The sequence below is a fragment of the Dermacentor albipictus genome, chromosome 10 (genome assembly GCF_038994185.2).
Source record: "Dermacentor albipictus isolate Rhodes 1998 colony chromosome 10, USDA_Dalb.pri_finalv2, whole genome shotgun sequence".
In the NCBI taxonomy this organism is placed as follows: domain Eukaryota; kingdom Metazoa; phylum Arthropoda; class Arachnida; order Ixodida; family Ixodidae; genus Dermacentor; species Dermacentor albipictus.
The window spans coordinates 41,295,437-41,310,887 of record NC_091830.1 but is presented as its reverse complement, the minus strand read 5'-3'; the positions used below and the strand labels follow the sequence as shown (position 1 = coordinate 41,310,887).

General features: G+C 44.8%; 1 long non-coding RNA gene across 1 annotated transcript; it reads left to right on the top strand.

The window, feature by feature from the left end:
* Positions 1-891: 891 nt before the first annotated feature.
* LOC135907396 (uncharacterized) lies at positions 892-13,611 on the top strand. The gene is made up of 4 exons (XR_010565988.1): positions 892-1,044; positions 3,591-3,626; positions 12,960-13,164; positions 13,433-13,611. It is a non-coding gene; the product is annotated as an uncharacterized lncRNA (long non-coding RNA).
* Positions 13,612-15,451: the final 1,840 nt, after the last annotated feature.

The following is a 15,451-nucleotide window of genomic DNA, read 5'->3' as shown; positions in this document are numbered from 1 at the left end:
GCAGGCGTTAAGCGTTCTGGATACGGGGGCCGAACCCGAAGATAGTGCAATGCTGCGACAGCCGGCGGCGAAGGTGCTGTTCGCCATTAAAGGGCCCACATACACAGCTTCGCTGGTCATCCTTCTTCACACATTTCATAAAATATCTCAAATTATTTCACTTTTGATATTATTGCGCCACATCAATGTTAATATCAAAGACACACACAATATAGGTCAGTTTTCAAGGGGGAAAATTGTGATACACCCGAATGTTGCATGAAGCTTCAAGGGAACCCAACGGGTTTCTCAGAAAAAAAGTTTCGCGTCTGACGAAACCTTCCTTCCTGGTCCTGGATTTGAATCGGGACCAACCCGTTTACGGAGTGGTCATGCTGCCATCAGAGCTAACCAAGAGGCAAGTTGATCGACAATTCAAAGCACAGGGATACTGAAGCAGCTTCTTTTCTAACCCCGTGCTACATACGTGTGGATGACATTTTTCCATTTCATGATATTTCCTACGCCACGCGGTATTCCGCACAACTGATTTGTCATAGGTAAGTTTTGTTTGAAGGTCGCTAAAGCAATGAAAGGCCACAGCATGCTTCTATTTCGCGGGAACTGAAAGTCAGCCAAGAAAAGAGTGTTTTTATTATAACTAACAAACGTGAGCTACAGTGACCTAAATCATTATTTCCTTGTCGCAAAGCCGAACACAATAAACCTCATAAATAAGAAGGGATAGTACATCTACAGTAGCATTAGCCGTGACCTTAATATATTTATGCTAGCCTCATAAGTCAATTAACGTACCTTGTCAATTTTCCTGTACCTAATAAAATAACTATTCATACGTCAAGGAATCACTTTTTACTATCTTCATCTTTAGCGTGCTCGTCGTACTTAAGAACAAGGCAGATCTCTCAGTGCGCAGTTGTTCTGAAGTTGAGCTGACCGCCAATATGCGCAACTGCATTCTCTTGGGATCCTTTGCTATCATGTTCAGCATACTGCAAGCCTCAGGACACAGAAACGGCACTCAGGAAGTCAACATTACTATTAGTAAGTTACCTAGTACATCACTTTTTTTGTAAAACTTATTCTCACGAGGTTGTTTTATATCATATTGGCGCTCATTATTCAGCGTCCCCGATAGCAAAATATTCACAGAACACAGACCCCTTTATGAGGTAAATTCTTGTAGCCTTTGAGGCCAATACATACATGTTACATTGTATGATGTAGAAGAACATTAGCTGCGTGAGAACCATTACACTCATACATTGTAAAATAATTAGCGCTCTAATGCTTTAACACAGTTCTCGTGAGCTTCGTACGTCTACCACAGCAGAAAGGAACCGCAGAAAAATTCTAACAGGCCATTTACATGTATAAGCATTGTTCTTGAAATATTGCTTCTATATTTTTCAAAATGGTTCTTTCTTTTTAACTATTTATTTATGAAGATATGCCTTGATAACATTCGGCCTCATTCTATAGTTAAATGACATCCTGTAAATGATAAATATTTTTATACATGCAACAATCCTGAAGTCCTTTCTTAGGCCTCCAGACCAGCACTGAAATGATATTCATGCACGCATACTTAAGAGTTTCAGAAATTTTCAATCGTGGTTAGCACTTAGGCTTCATTAGACGAATAAAATGTTGCAGCAGAACCCCTCTCACGATGACTCTCGTCAGTAATGCGCTAGCATTTATTCAATACAGCTACACAACGTATGGCCACCGTCGAAACAACTTATCATCAGGAGTGCACTGCCATGTGACTCCCCTTTCGGGCTTCTCAAAGAACACTTTGTACAATCTACCACCGCCGCCACAAAGCCTACCCACGGCCTCCAAAATGCATTGCGTGCCATTCCCTTCGAACGCTGAGAAACGCGTCATGCGGCAACCGGCCTCCTCTCACGCGCATCTTTTTGGAAACGCTGCGCCAGGAAGTGACATAGCTGAAAAGTTCACCAGTGGCTTCCGAGGCAAAAAGCGCGGCATGTCGGTGCCTGCTAAGGCTAAGAATTGTTCCCTAGCTTGCCAAACTCAGTCGCACATACTCAGTGACTCAGGCTGGCAAGAGGTTCGTCAATGGTCGGTACATACCGAGTGCATCCATGGTACACCTCGCCTAAGCATTGGCGTCAAACGCTTTCTTTGAAACGCGACAGATACAGAGTGGTTTGTGGCGCAGCCTGATAATGTGTCGGGTCCCTGTCCTTGAGAAACCCTTCTGAAGTGGGTTCGATTCCGCTCAAGATCGGAGAAGCTTGAGGAATCTTTGTCGTCATTGTAGAGGGGCACATTTCCAGTGGTACCTGTTACCCAAGCTGGCGTCAAAAACGGTCATTGAAGAGCGGCGAACACTTGCTGGCCCACACCAATATGACCCAAGTTGGCATCATGGATGTCCACTGAAGACCAGCACAGACCGAGTGGTACATACCTACTGCTGCAAGTCCGTATCAGAGAGTTTCGTCGAACACGCAGTCCCGCACCTTAGAGTGACTCATGTCAGCGTGAAAGAGGTTCGCTGAAAATCAGTGCGTCTGTAAAGGTTGCCACATCCTCAGTTATCCAAGTTCGTCCGATGGTTGGCTTCTAACCATTTTACCTCCGCAAAGCGGCCTGATGCGCTGCCCATTCGACCACGGGCTATGCAGTGGCCCATGTAGGCGTGAAAACGATTAGACAGACAGACAGACAGAAAGACAGACAGACAAGAAAGGTGAGTTCTGTGTTCTAGGATCTCCTCCGCAAACTGGCCGTCCAATTTCGATACTATATAGGAGACAAGTAACCTCAGTGTCACGCAAAGGACAGCCATACCAAGCTGTCATTATCCCTGGCAAAAGTTGGGACAGTACACATGCTTGCCGTTAAAGGACAAAGTGTGCTTCTGGAAGTGCCACTGACAGCCACAGCCAGCACAGAAGAGCTGCCTAAGAAGAGCATGCGGTGGGAGGACGGAACGTATTTCTTCGCCTTCCTGCTGGGAGACTGCGCGGACTCACAAGACCAGCGATGGCTGATCCACCGGGCACGCGAAGTGGCGCAAGCAAGTGGGACCCTGAACTAAGGGCTCCACCCTACGAGGAAGTCGCCCCACCTCATTCCCAATAAATGTTTTCTCTCTCTCTCGCTGTAGAGGAGAATTCAAGACTTTCAAGCCAGTACGCGTAAAATCTACATGGTTCTGCTGCTGTAATCATACCGAATGGGCCAACCGACGAAGCGGCCTGGCAGTATAAGACATTGGAAGTGGTGCGGAACATAGTGATCCTCTTAGTGTGGAGCTTCATCATCACGCTTCATGTCAATGTTGCAATTGAGTGCAGGCAGCCGCTGGCAAAGACATTATATGGCCTCTATTTGTGACGAAGTTATAAAGCGTATACTGAGATAATTTCCAAGGATACTGTTCAAGAGGCCCTACATAAATGACCGTCATAGTTCAGAAATAGGGTGTTTTCGGAAAGGCGGAAATATTTTATTGAAAGCTCTCTATTTGTTTCAGTGAAGCATTTCGTGTTTCGCGAGGAGTAGTAATTACACGCTTTCAATGATTTTTACGCGTATTTTTTTCTTTCCAGCCTGCTTTAGGAATGACACTTGCAGATACCCTGAAGGTAAGGTTTACTGCTCTAAAGGTACTTTTATGCGCAGGGCTTACCTTCAGCTTAAGTGTTTCCATGCGCCATCAACTAGGATTCGGACAAATGCTGGCTACGAGAACAAGCTGCTGCTCGGGTGCATTATTTTATGCGAAGCATATTACGAGGGCTCAACCCAGCTCCTCAGGCGCGGCGGTGACCATGAAATCACGTGACACCGTGACGTCACGACAGAGGAGAAGTGGCTTTGGCTCAACTCTTGCAAGACGGGCTGGGTGGGAATCGAACCAGGGTCTCCGGAGTGTGGGACGGAGACGCTACCACTGAGCCACGAGTACAACGCTTCAAAGCGGTACAAAAGCGCCTCTAGTGAATGCGGTGTTGCCTTAGAAACGCGCTGTTTCTAAGGCGTGCGTCTCTTGCTCAGGCGCACATTTCGTTGCCGCGCCGAACGCTGCTTTGCTCGACGCTCACCGCGTCCAATGCGGGGCGCGTAGTCGCTGCCCTGTAGCCCATTGTCTTACACCCCTTGGCGGGTCGACGGGAACGCTGTCGCGTTCCACTCTTGAAGGCGAAGAAGTAATGCATGAGTTGTTTCTTCGTCTAGCCGAACCAAATATAGCCAAGCAACAGCAGTTCACCAGGCTAAACAGTGGTTCAACAACTAAAATAAAGGCTAGTATGCTTCGCATCCTGGGCTTAACCTTACCTAAGCCACAGCCATTTTTTTAGCTTCCTTACAAAAGTACAGGTGGCAAATGACAGCAATAAAGATTGGTGAGTACTAGGATAACGTATAAAAGCCGTACTCAAGCATTTGGTAAGCCTTGATGCAGCTAATATCAACTTACCGTTATATTAAAATTAATGTTTTAGTGCGCGACAATGTAAGATCACTGGCACAGCCGTAAAAGAGGAGGGAACTGGATTTGCATTGCCCGTTAATCCTTTCCGCTACGCCTACATTTTAAACCAAAATAATCACCGCTTCACATTCCCCCTTCCGCAAACCATGCAAGAAGACAGCAAACTTCAGCAATTCCTTTTGGCCCTGAACTCACTTACGGCAACATATTCTTGCTTTGAAGCGCTAAGTGACACACACACAGACTAGAAGACAGGATGAGCGTGACAATCCAAGAATTTCTTGTCGTACTAACTCGCCCAATTTTCTATCTTTTCACTTACGGCGATGGCAACATTTTTCCGCAGAGAAGACGACACGGTTGATTGGCTTATTGATTTTATTTGTTACAAAAAGAATGACAGTTGTTTTTGCTTGCCTACGTTTCCTAAAAGAACACCTATCACTCAGGGCGGCAAAATGTCCACGAAACCTGTCGTTATATACAGGATGGTTAATTACAAAAAAAGGGTGGCGGGAGGGGTTTTTGGCTGCCGTCGAAGAAGAATGTAATAATTTAAAGTAGAAACTTGCAGTACTATTTAACCAATAATTGTATGTTTTACGATATTATAGAAAAAGATATTGATTGTTCTCTAGATTATGAATTTTCGACTTCATTTCCTTTGTAATGTACGCAAATTCTACTCGGTATGGTGAAAAAAGTATGTTGTGGAGTTTGAAATACATGCATGGGCATAAGAATTTCAGGCTTCTCACAAGTAAACTACATTAAGTTAGTTGAAATTCAAAGCTTTATGGAACCTATGTTCGCAGCTCTTTGAACAAATGCCTATAAACTGTTTGTGCGAAGTAGTCCGACTTTTCTTAATATTTGTAAATGTTTCTGGTAACCTCAGTGCTTAATATCTATTTCCATTTCTTCGTTACGCCATCGAAGTGAGGTTTCCTTTTGGACAGTGAAATATGTTTCGAGGGGTCATGTCAAACCCCCGTCCTTGTTTCTATTTCCACCACTCAATAAAATGTTTGTTCAATCACCTACGTAAATCAGGTATCGTCAGCGTGGCATTTCAACAATGTTTGTGAGGATTTAATACATCATTTTTTAACCGCAGTGCCTACATATATGTCGGACGTACTCCTGAATATTTATTTTAAAAACGGGTCTGACGTATCCAGTGGATCTTACTAGAGATAAGGTGGGGGCATGAGTAGAAAGCTTTTCCGAAAGCTGAATGCGACGAATATTTATCACAGTGGCTTCAGAGCGCAGCTTTTCATTAGAATGTGTACATAGCTCTCCCTCATAAACACACACCTGGCCTTTTTAAGATGCACTAGGTGCGATACTGTGCAAACATGTTAACCTGCGTGTCATAACTCACATCGATCACAGTCAGTGCTAGCGTGGATGAGGGCTGGCTATAATAACGGCCGAGGCGTTTAGACGTGGCTCTGAGCGTCAAATTCGTTATGGACAAAACTTTATAATCTATGTAACGACCACAAGCAATGGCCTTTGAAACGCCAAAATTAGCAAAACATACGTGCCAGAAAACCCGACAGTTAGCAGGCCATGGTTAATATTACATGTGGTGAAGCAGCTAGGCACGCTCCAGTGTTGACGTTGCGGTAGAATCTCCGATTGCTACGCTGCGGTACAGGCTTGGGTACTGCGCCCAACCTTTCTATGGCATAATTTTTTGGTAGTGCCACAGTTAGTTCAACGTGGTAAAAACCCTTTCGCCGCTTAGACCTCACCATGGCAAGTGACAGAAGGCAATGTGCCCTCACTTGCGCTTCACAGTCTCACTTATTGGACCATCGGGTCATGCAGTTAAGTACTTTTATTGCGCTGTATTTCACACTACATCTATTCCGAAATCAAGAATGGGACCCACAGATCGAGTAGCACACTGTGGTATAAAGATTATAAACACGGATAAGGTGCCTGAAAAAACTGGCGTATAGGCGCCGACTCTGGAGGGACTCCGGGGCCCGGGGCCCGGGGCCCCTCGGAAATTTTCCGCGGGGTCCTGCACCATCCTTCTTCCTAACGTTATATTGCCACAGTTCAGTAAACCAAATCATTGAAGGTTTCTTTTGAGTTGCCTCTACCTTTTCACTTGAAATTTTATCTTTGCTAAAACCTTACTGCGTCACTGTTGTCGCAAATGAGCACGGCTTTTAATTCATACTTTCACTTTATTGCTACAAATCCTGACACTAGGAAGACAAGCGCATTTGAAGCACTGGCGGCGGCTACGTCATCCGTATTTTATTGTGCCATTACACAAAAATTCAGCGGCGTCGGCGTCACCCCCGAGCGGTGATACCAAAGATTTCCCACCGTGCAAAGAGTACAAACATGTCGAAAATGCTCGAACTGACGATAAATGTCACAGTGGGGTTCGTGTGAACAAAGTAAGTTGAGGGCTTTGAAAAAAAAAGGATTTGGTAAGCATCGGTCTGGGTGGGAATCCAACCCGAGCCTCCATGGTTCGACGTAAGCGCGCTTCGCCGACGCCACGGCAGCTCCGCCATTGTGGTTAACTAAAGGTGTGCCTAGCGTGTGTTTCACTGGCGTCCAGACTGCGATAAAGGGTGAGGATGTCACCTATTTAAGAAGTGTGCGTTTTGCCGGGAAGTTGCATGCATACATCGAATTTTTCTTGGGGACTTCAGAGCGGACGTTTGGGTGGCCGGAAATGTGCCGAAGGTGGTGTTTGAACTCCGCCCAGCCAAGCAATGCGATCACACGGTTAAGAAACCAAGTCTTACCAAAGTCAGTAAGGAAGAATGCGATGTTTCGAAGCTCGTGAAATCATCCCACTGACTTAACTCTTTCACTAGGTCATATTTGTACAGCTAGTCACGCTTGCCGAGTACTGACGCTCCATGAGGGAGGGGCCCATCTGCCAGAGACGGCGATGCAGGAGGCTTCTCGCGACCATTCTTAGGCCATGGTGGTAGAAAGGCGCAGCAAGCGGCGACCTAAACGAAGCTCCAGGGAAACTTGAAGTCACAGAGAACTAAGGAACCGAGAGCAACGTTCACCACTTACGAAGCAGCCGTTATACCTCGATATGTTATTCAGCAGGTCCACGTGCTGAAGATAATTACGCTGGCCATGGTGATGGGGATTGGGTGAGGCCTGGTGCCGGAGTTCAACCCCTTGCAGGACCCTTCAGGAACGCGCACATCTCTTGCCACTGATATCGTACGGGAGGAAGTTTAGAGGCTTTTTCTTGGCCCGACTGACAGGCAGTACCGCGAAGGCTCACCTATGCGGAAGCTATTTGTCTTCACCTCCCGCCACTTCGATACTCCTGACGCCGTCTGCCACTCCGACGCCTCGGCCACCCTCAGTGCCCTATCTTCGACAGTCGCCACCGCCATCAGTAACGCTGTATTCTCGACAGCCGATCACTGCGCCTCGGCCTTACGGAGAATTTCCTGCTGGCTAACCACTTCTGAAGACCGATTTCTTGCTCACAGCTGACCGCCGGCCGCTATGCTTTCATTGCGACGAAGCAGAACACGTTTACCGAGCTTGTCACTATCACGCAGCTCGGTTTTCTAGATTTTTCTTCAACTACAATTACCTTCCCTTTGGCGCTCCATGCACCTGCAACATTTCCACAAGCTTTCGGCTGGAAGGTTCAACGACGCTTCAACCGTGTTCTCTATCTAGGGCTCATTACATTTCACCGGCCCATCGCGCTTTCCCTGACGTCTCTAGAGGCAGCTCCCCTAGCCTGTGCCAAGAAAACTAGAGGCAGCGACTTCGGGCGGTGAGGTTACAAACCGTCTAGCTCCCAAGAAAGGCTACTCCAGTATAATCGAGTAGCCGCCAGTTACATTATCGATGCGGAGATTAAATTACGTAATTGTAATTATTTAGGTCGAGAAGTACTATCCTAATTATCAAAGTGTCAAAGAAGGATTTGTGGACACCACCAAATGACATCTAACTGCGGTAATTTCAGCGACATACTAATTGCGTGGGATTTTTTTCCGACTGGCAAAGAAGCCCAACGAAATATAAGACATGCCACGTGACTGCGCTCCCGCCAGCAACCTAAAGCAACGCCGTGAAATGCGCTGATTGAAAGCAACTGCTTTCCCTCTCGCAAACACGAAGAGACAGCGCATCAGCTTGACGACGGTACGGAAGGATGACCAACAGCAGGGTTCATGGCTTCGCACCGATACCATCCTCGTTTCTACGTAACACTTACTATCCGTCTTGCAATTCCCACTGATCGCAGTGATAATAAACACCCCTTGATTACGCGGACGAAGCGCAGCTCTGACCACGGACGAAACGCGGAAAGCAATGTAATAGGCATAGAAAGTTTCAATATCCCGGCCTATTCTCACACCGCATCGAAAGAGTGCGCGCGCAGCAATGTTTAGCGCGAGAAACATGCCGCGGGCCAAAGCTAAATTAATGTGACGGTTTTATTTTTCATGAGAGTGTATACATGCTGCAAAAACAGGTTCGTGAGAAAAAAATGAAAGCGAAATAAGCAGATCGGGAAGCGACCCAGAGAAAAAGGTATAACCAATGCGTTAAAAAAATTAAATGTACCACTTCCAAATGGGCCGAATTGGCAATCGGGACGTCTGCAGAAAATGGAACAGAAAAAATATCCAATTTCCATGCGTACTTATTATCTGCTCATTCGTAAGCGCCGTTGAACACCAGCTTCCACCTAGAGGACGTGTTCGAATAGGTCTCCTTCTGCAACTACGCAGCACTAAGTCCGCTTTATCACATCTTCAGTGGCTTTCTTAATGACCTACGCTGGAATTCTACGGCAGACATCTGTTGTCCTTGGCTTGAGCTCATCTGTTCTCATCGCCTCGATCATGTAAACACAATCATTCACATAACCACAAATAAGAAAATCATTGCCGGCAAGGTGACTTTGCCGGCAAATTTACGGGCCCATGCCTTCCAATCCATAGCGCATGAAAATTCGCATCCAGCCAGCTTCGTGCTTGGCTGTTGATGTGTGCTGGCACCCCATCTTTCTGATACAACAGAAGTGGAAGACGTGACAGCGGGACTTCGCTGAGAAACTCATCCACCACTCAATTCAAGAATTTTGTCCACGTAAAGATATACAGTCAGTGTGTGATTGAAGATGAGACCAAATATAGTACCAGCGTAACTTCCACATTACACAGTGAACGACCATTGATACTGGTCGTTGATACTGATACCATTGAATTACACAGTGTGGATTGAAGTCACTCGAACATTGTGCATTATGCAAACTTATCTGGGCGTTTCTACAAAAATTGACTTTATCGTTCCACATACTTTTGCTCAAAAAGTCCGGTGACTCATCGGCTTTCGTGAAATCTAAACGATTCTGCAGGACCCCCTCTTGCATGCATTGGTGAAGGTTAAGGTTGTTCGTATAGGCAGTTCATATATATATATTAATGATGCCTTAGTTGAAATCAAGAAAAAAATGGGCATGGGCAGGACACGTAATGAGGAAGGAAGATAACCGATGGCCATTAAGAGTTACGGAAACGATTCCAAGGGAAGGAAAGCGTAGCACAGGGCGGCAGAAAGTTAGGTGGGCGGATGAGATTAAGAAGTTTGCAGGGGCAACATGGCCACAATTAGTACATGACCGGGGTAATTGGAGAAGTATGGGAGAGGCCTTTGCCCTGCAGTGGGCGTAACCAGGCTGAAGATGATGATAATGATGATGAAGGTTGTACAAGTGAAAGGCCGCGTCCTATCAAACCCTCCAAGCCTTAGAAATTTGTACCTGGGCGGCCACGTCTCGTACACTAGCATGAGGGCTTGACCACATTAATGCTAGAACATCTGTGCGTAGGCTAGGACTCAAAGATGGAGTTGTGTGCCGCTGTTTCTTGAGGCAGCAGGTTTGTCTCACGTTTTCATAATTTCTGATGATCGTCGATGCTTTTGGTCTATTTTGTCTACTGCCCCACTTCCATGACGGATATATGCTCGCTGCCTTGCTCTTGTCATTTGCAGCTCTCAAGGCAAGGACCATGTCTGCCTTCTGCTCAGTAGAGAAAGACATGGCTATTGGGACCAAGCAAAACGCGCCTTTAAACCTTTGCACTGACGTTGTCGACTCGCTTTTATGGGGATCAATTTTCTGGCAAAAAAAACATCCATTAACATTGTCTCCGCTAAGACAACAGCTATCAAAGCTTGTCTCCAACTAACACTAAACTCGACATGTTGCTTAGGCCGGGGCGCCGCAATTGAGGCACTAGTTCGATAACGATGTTTTTCTTTACTTCCTTTATTTCGCTCTCGCTAACTCACAGGGAGCTTATTTGAGGGCGCTGTTTCATAGTGCGGGTGGGAGCGCAGTCACATGGCATTTTTTTATATTTCTCACAATTTATCAGTCGGAAAAAATGTGTATGCAATTACTACGTTGCTGAAGATACCACCGTTAGATGTCTCTTCGATTGTGTCTACAAATCCCTCATTTACATTTAAGACAGTATTTCTCGAGTTACTTAACGAATCATTTAAATAAATCTCAGAAACAAGATACGAATACTGGCGGCTATTACACTGTACTGGAAACACTAGGGACTCAGTTTTTTCGGAGTACTGCAATTACTCTATTTTTTAATCTTGGTGCATGACTGATAGTGCGGACACCCTGTGTACAGATGCAGAAAATGAAATACAGAAAATGAATATATATATATATATATATATATATATATATATATATATATATATATATATATATATATATATATATATATATATATATATAAAGGCCTAGGATACTGCGCGAAGAGCTAGTCAGGCAGTATACGCCTTCTTCATCCCAAAATCGTAAGCACAGAGCATGAGATAGCAGTACCACTTACACTAACGTGGTCCACGCGCTTTCCATAGGGCGTAGAGGCCCATCACAACCAAAGTCAGGAAACTCATAGGGCTAACGACACCGTATTTGATCTTGCCGTGGAGTGCGGGAGTTGGGCGACGTTGATGAGGAGTTACCAAAATGAAGGTTTCGTTACATTTGGTACAGAAATAATAAAATAACAAGAAAAGTCATCATTACAGCCGGTAGCATATCGATGCGGCCGACGGCAAGAAGAACATCTTTCTCTTCCCGATGTTTTTGTTGCTTATAAATCCTTCAGTCCGTCGAGCTCACATCATTTTCATTCAATCGTCGAGCCCATGGAGTCATCGTCATGTTCGTCCAATCGTCGGGCCCATGAGAGTGGCGTCATGTTCAGCCAATAGGTACACTCCATGAACTCTATTCTCCGGTGGCTGCCGTCAGTCCTGCGTTGCCTTCGCGCCTGGAAGGCGCTTAACTGGAAGGGACGGGTCATTCTTCAACGACCTTCCACAGCTGCCAGTCACCTATTCCCGGGACGAGGGTCAACGACCTCGAACCGTGCCGGTTTCGAATTGCTATTTCGGGAAGCGTGACGCACGTGGACACAACGTTCCATGTGAGGCACACGAGGGTTGGATAGCCAACCTGTGTGACGGGTCAGACAGCATGGTCGACGCGCATCTGCGTGCCATAATGGCCGTGCGACAGCGAGTGGTTCCGTTCGAAGAATTTGACCGATGCTAGTTTATGGCCCGCATCTAACAACGGTAAGCTGCGGGCGGTGGTGAAAACAGAAGAAAGAGCCCCCAGGCGAGGAGAACGTCACTATCATTCGTCTATCTCGAGGGGCTTCGTGGCCACATCATCAGTGGTGGCGTCGTTGCAGACAACTCGAACATTAGATTTATCGCGGACGGAGCAAGCTAGTAGCGCTTGCCAAGTTGGTACTCTTCGCGCAGTATAGCATACCTGGGCGAAATTTGAGCGATCAACAAGCGTTTGAGCTGGAAGTGTTATGTGTAGTTCACGCAGCTAGTGACGTAATACTGAGTATATCGTAGCGGTTTCAGAAATAATGTTTTCTGTGACGAGTTACCGCCGCTTTCTGGGTAAGACTTTTCTAACATATTTCTAGCATTTCTCATGGGCCGATCCCGAAGATTGTGAAGTTCAACTATAAGTGCCACTTAGTCCACAAGGGCATGTACCCCAGGGTATACGGCCGCCCCTTCATTTGCCACTATGTATGGGAACTGGGGCCACAGGATATGTGTTGACCATAATGATCATGATGATTATAGTGGGGTGATGCCAACAACGACGATGATGATGATAATCAACACTATCGACAAAAATTTTCAAGGCTTTTCAGCGCATAGTTGATGTCGAACAAACGTTGTCTTTCCAGTACGGCTCTAACGAAAGATCTCATGGTTCACATTACTCATTCTACGGTTCATGGTGCCCAGTTGACAAAGCAGCCCCTCATCGTCTTTCACCATGCTGTCTCATAGTGAGCATGATCTCTTTGGAAGATAGTTTTCTAGTGCAAGGTCTTGCGCAGTCAAACGTGAACTGTTGAGTTTACTTTTGTTTCAGTGTGCGAACTTTGTCCAAAGCCTGAACCGAGTGGACGCATAAGAGAAACAGTTTTTTACTTCGATAACAGTACTAGAGGCTGCGAAGCAACCATTGCAAACACGGAGAGAAGTTGCAACAGCTTTGAAACCTGGGAGGAGTGTGCGCACTTTTGTGGGCTTGAATATGACTCTGAAGAAGATAAGTGATTCTGCAGGAATCACTGGTAAGTGTATGCTTCTTTTTGCAGATCAGATGGTTCTTCTTTTCAGACATATAATAAATAAGATAAAGTTGAGCGTGGCGCACGCTATTTTTCGGTTTCATCAACTCCATCAAATTATTCAGAGAGATACATATCTGAACATATGAGTGCATATGGGTGGATGTACCACACTGCAAGTAGCAGATGTTGCATATGTGAAGGGTTTAGTCGTGTCGACGCTTGTACATTCTTGGCAGTTTACGTTAAAATATTTACTTTTGTTCTGCAGGTTTTCAACATTAAACGTGCTCCGGATCCTGACATCGTAATTGGTTTACTGCTTTTGTTTTTCCCGATGCGCCAGCCACCAAAGCACACTGTTATTTACGGGATTCTTTACAGCTTTTTTACTGGATGCCGAATTGCCCTCATATTGTTCTTATCGATGAATAAAATTAATACTTCAAAGCTGTCGTTTCTTCAGTGTTTTCGCGACCACTTCAGTTTATTGTAAATATCTATGCATACAAGCAGGTTCATGATCAGCCGAACTGCGTCTGCTTGAGCAAGAACAAATTTAATTTTACCAGACTGTTGTCCCTTTTTCCGCTGCCTACAGTTGACCTTTTATCTCTCGTCTCACATTATCATGTTCATTTAAATGCAGTAAAGAGATGTTCTGGTTTTTAAATTTTAGCAGTGCGTCCCGAATAATCCAATTAACTGTGTGAAACAGTAAATCTGCGGTACAGACGGTAGTGAAGGCATTCTAAAAAAAATTCAGTCATGAGCAATGCACCTATGGGCATTGTTGCGAACACTTCCGAACTGTTTGAAGAAAAGCGTCTGTATTGTAGGCATATAGGTCATTATTTTATCGCTGGAATAATCTGGCCAGGTGTGGGCAGTATTTGCTTTATAACGGCGGGTTCTTTTGCGAACCCTCCACTATTATTATTATTATTATTATTATTATTATTATTATTATTATTATTATTATTATTATTATTATTATTATTATTATTATTATTATTATTATTATTACTATTATTAACTATAACTACTGCTGCTGCTCCTTCTGCTCCCGCAGAATACTTCACAAATCAGTTTTACTTTTCTATATCTTATACACATGTTTGTGTGTGTTTGGCTTTATTTTGTTGAATACGCTAGAAGTGACATTTTAGGTTCACGATCCCTTATGTCCAAAAATAACTTGTCAACGTCAAAGGAAGGACGCTTGCCGATATTTTTTTTGTGATTCGTTTGCCGAAAGTCAAGCTAGATCGAAGGAGGAGCGCTCTGCTCTTTTGTGCTTTTTACTAACTTCTATACTATGCGCCTTTTTTTTCTAAATGACAAGCATTGCGTTTACCTAAGTACTTGAAGTCACCGTTTGCTTTAAACGTTCACCGCACCATACTCCGTGTTGGGCGGGCTGAGCTGCTTTCTAAAAGTGCGTGTTAAGCTGTTTGTTTGTTTTTTTGGTGGCAGTTTGGGCATTTTTAGGTGGGTGGTATGACGAACTTATATAGTCTGGCTTTTGTAGAGAGAACACTTAATTTCTTTTTCTGTTCAGTGTTGAGTTCTCAAGGTATCAGCGTCCTAAACCACGCCGAGTAGCACACGAAAAGGAAAGCACTCGTATGACGAATCAGTTTTTATGCTGCCTGATCTGTACTGCCCCTACAGATGTGCTTGTTTCCAGTTCCGTTCTCTACAGAATTACACAGTGAAACAACAAATGGTACCCAAGTATTCTTACTGTAACAAATGTACGCCATGAAGCGCTAAATTTTTTCATTAAACCAAGCTTTTTAAGCTTTTTCTAAATAAAATGTACTTTTTTGTGGAGTTCAGCGCGTCTTCTCGGTAACTTTCTCACTAAATATGGTGGCTGATCCTGGAGATAGGGAAATTTACTGCAGCACTATTTTCAGTATCAGTCCACTTTGCTCGGCGGAAAAACCAGGCCGTTTCATTACGATGTCTGCAGATCCCAGAGACGTGTAATGCGCGGTCAAGCTACTCGTTTACTGGGTATCTCCACATCACACCATCTTGCCTGGCAGGCCCATTAAGCCTATGCTGCAAAACTTTATGCTGAAAATGATCATTTGTATGGCACTGAATTATTCACTTTATGAAACCTTTGCTTAGGATAGACCGTTATATGGGGGTTGGATTTGCATAATTGTATGTCCTTTTTCGTGTCCCGCCTTCATAACTATCTTCACTGTAATATTTTCATTCGCTTTTGTTGCACATTTCTTGCTGATAATAAAATAGCACTTTTTCAGTCAGCGAC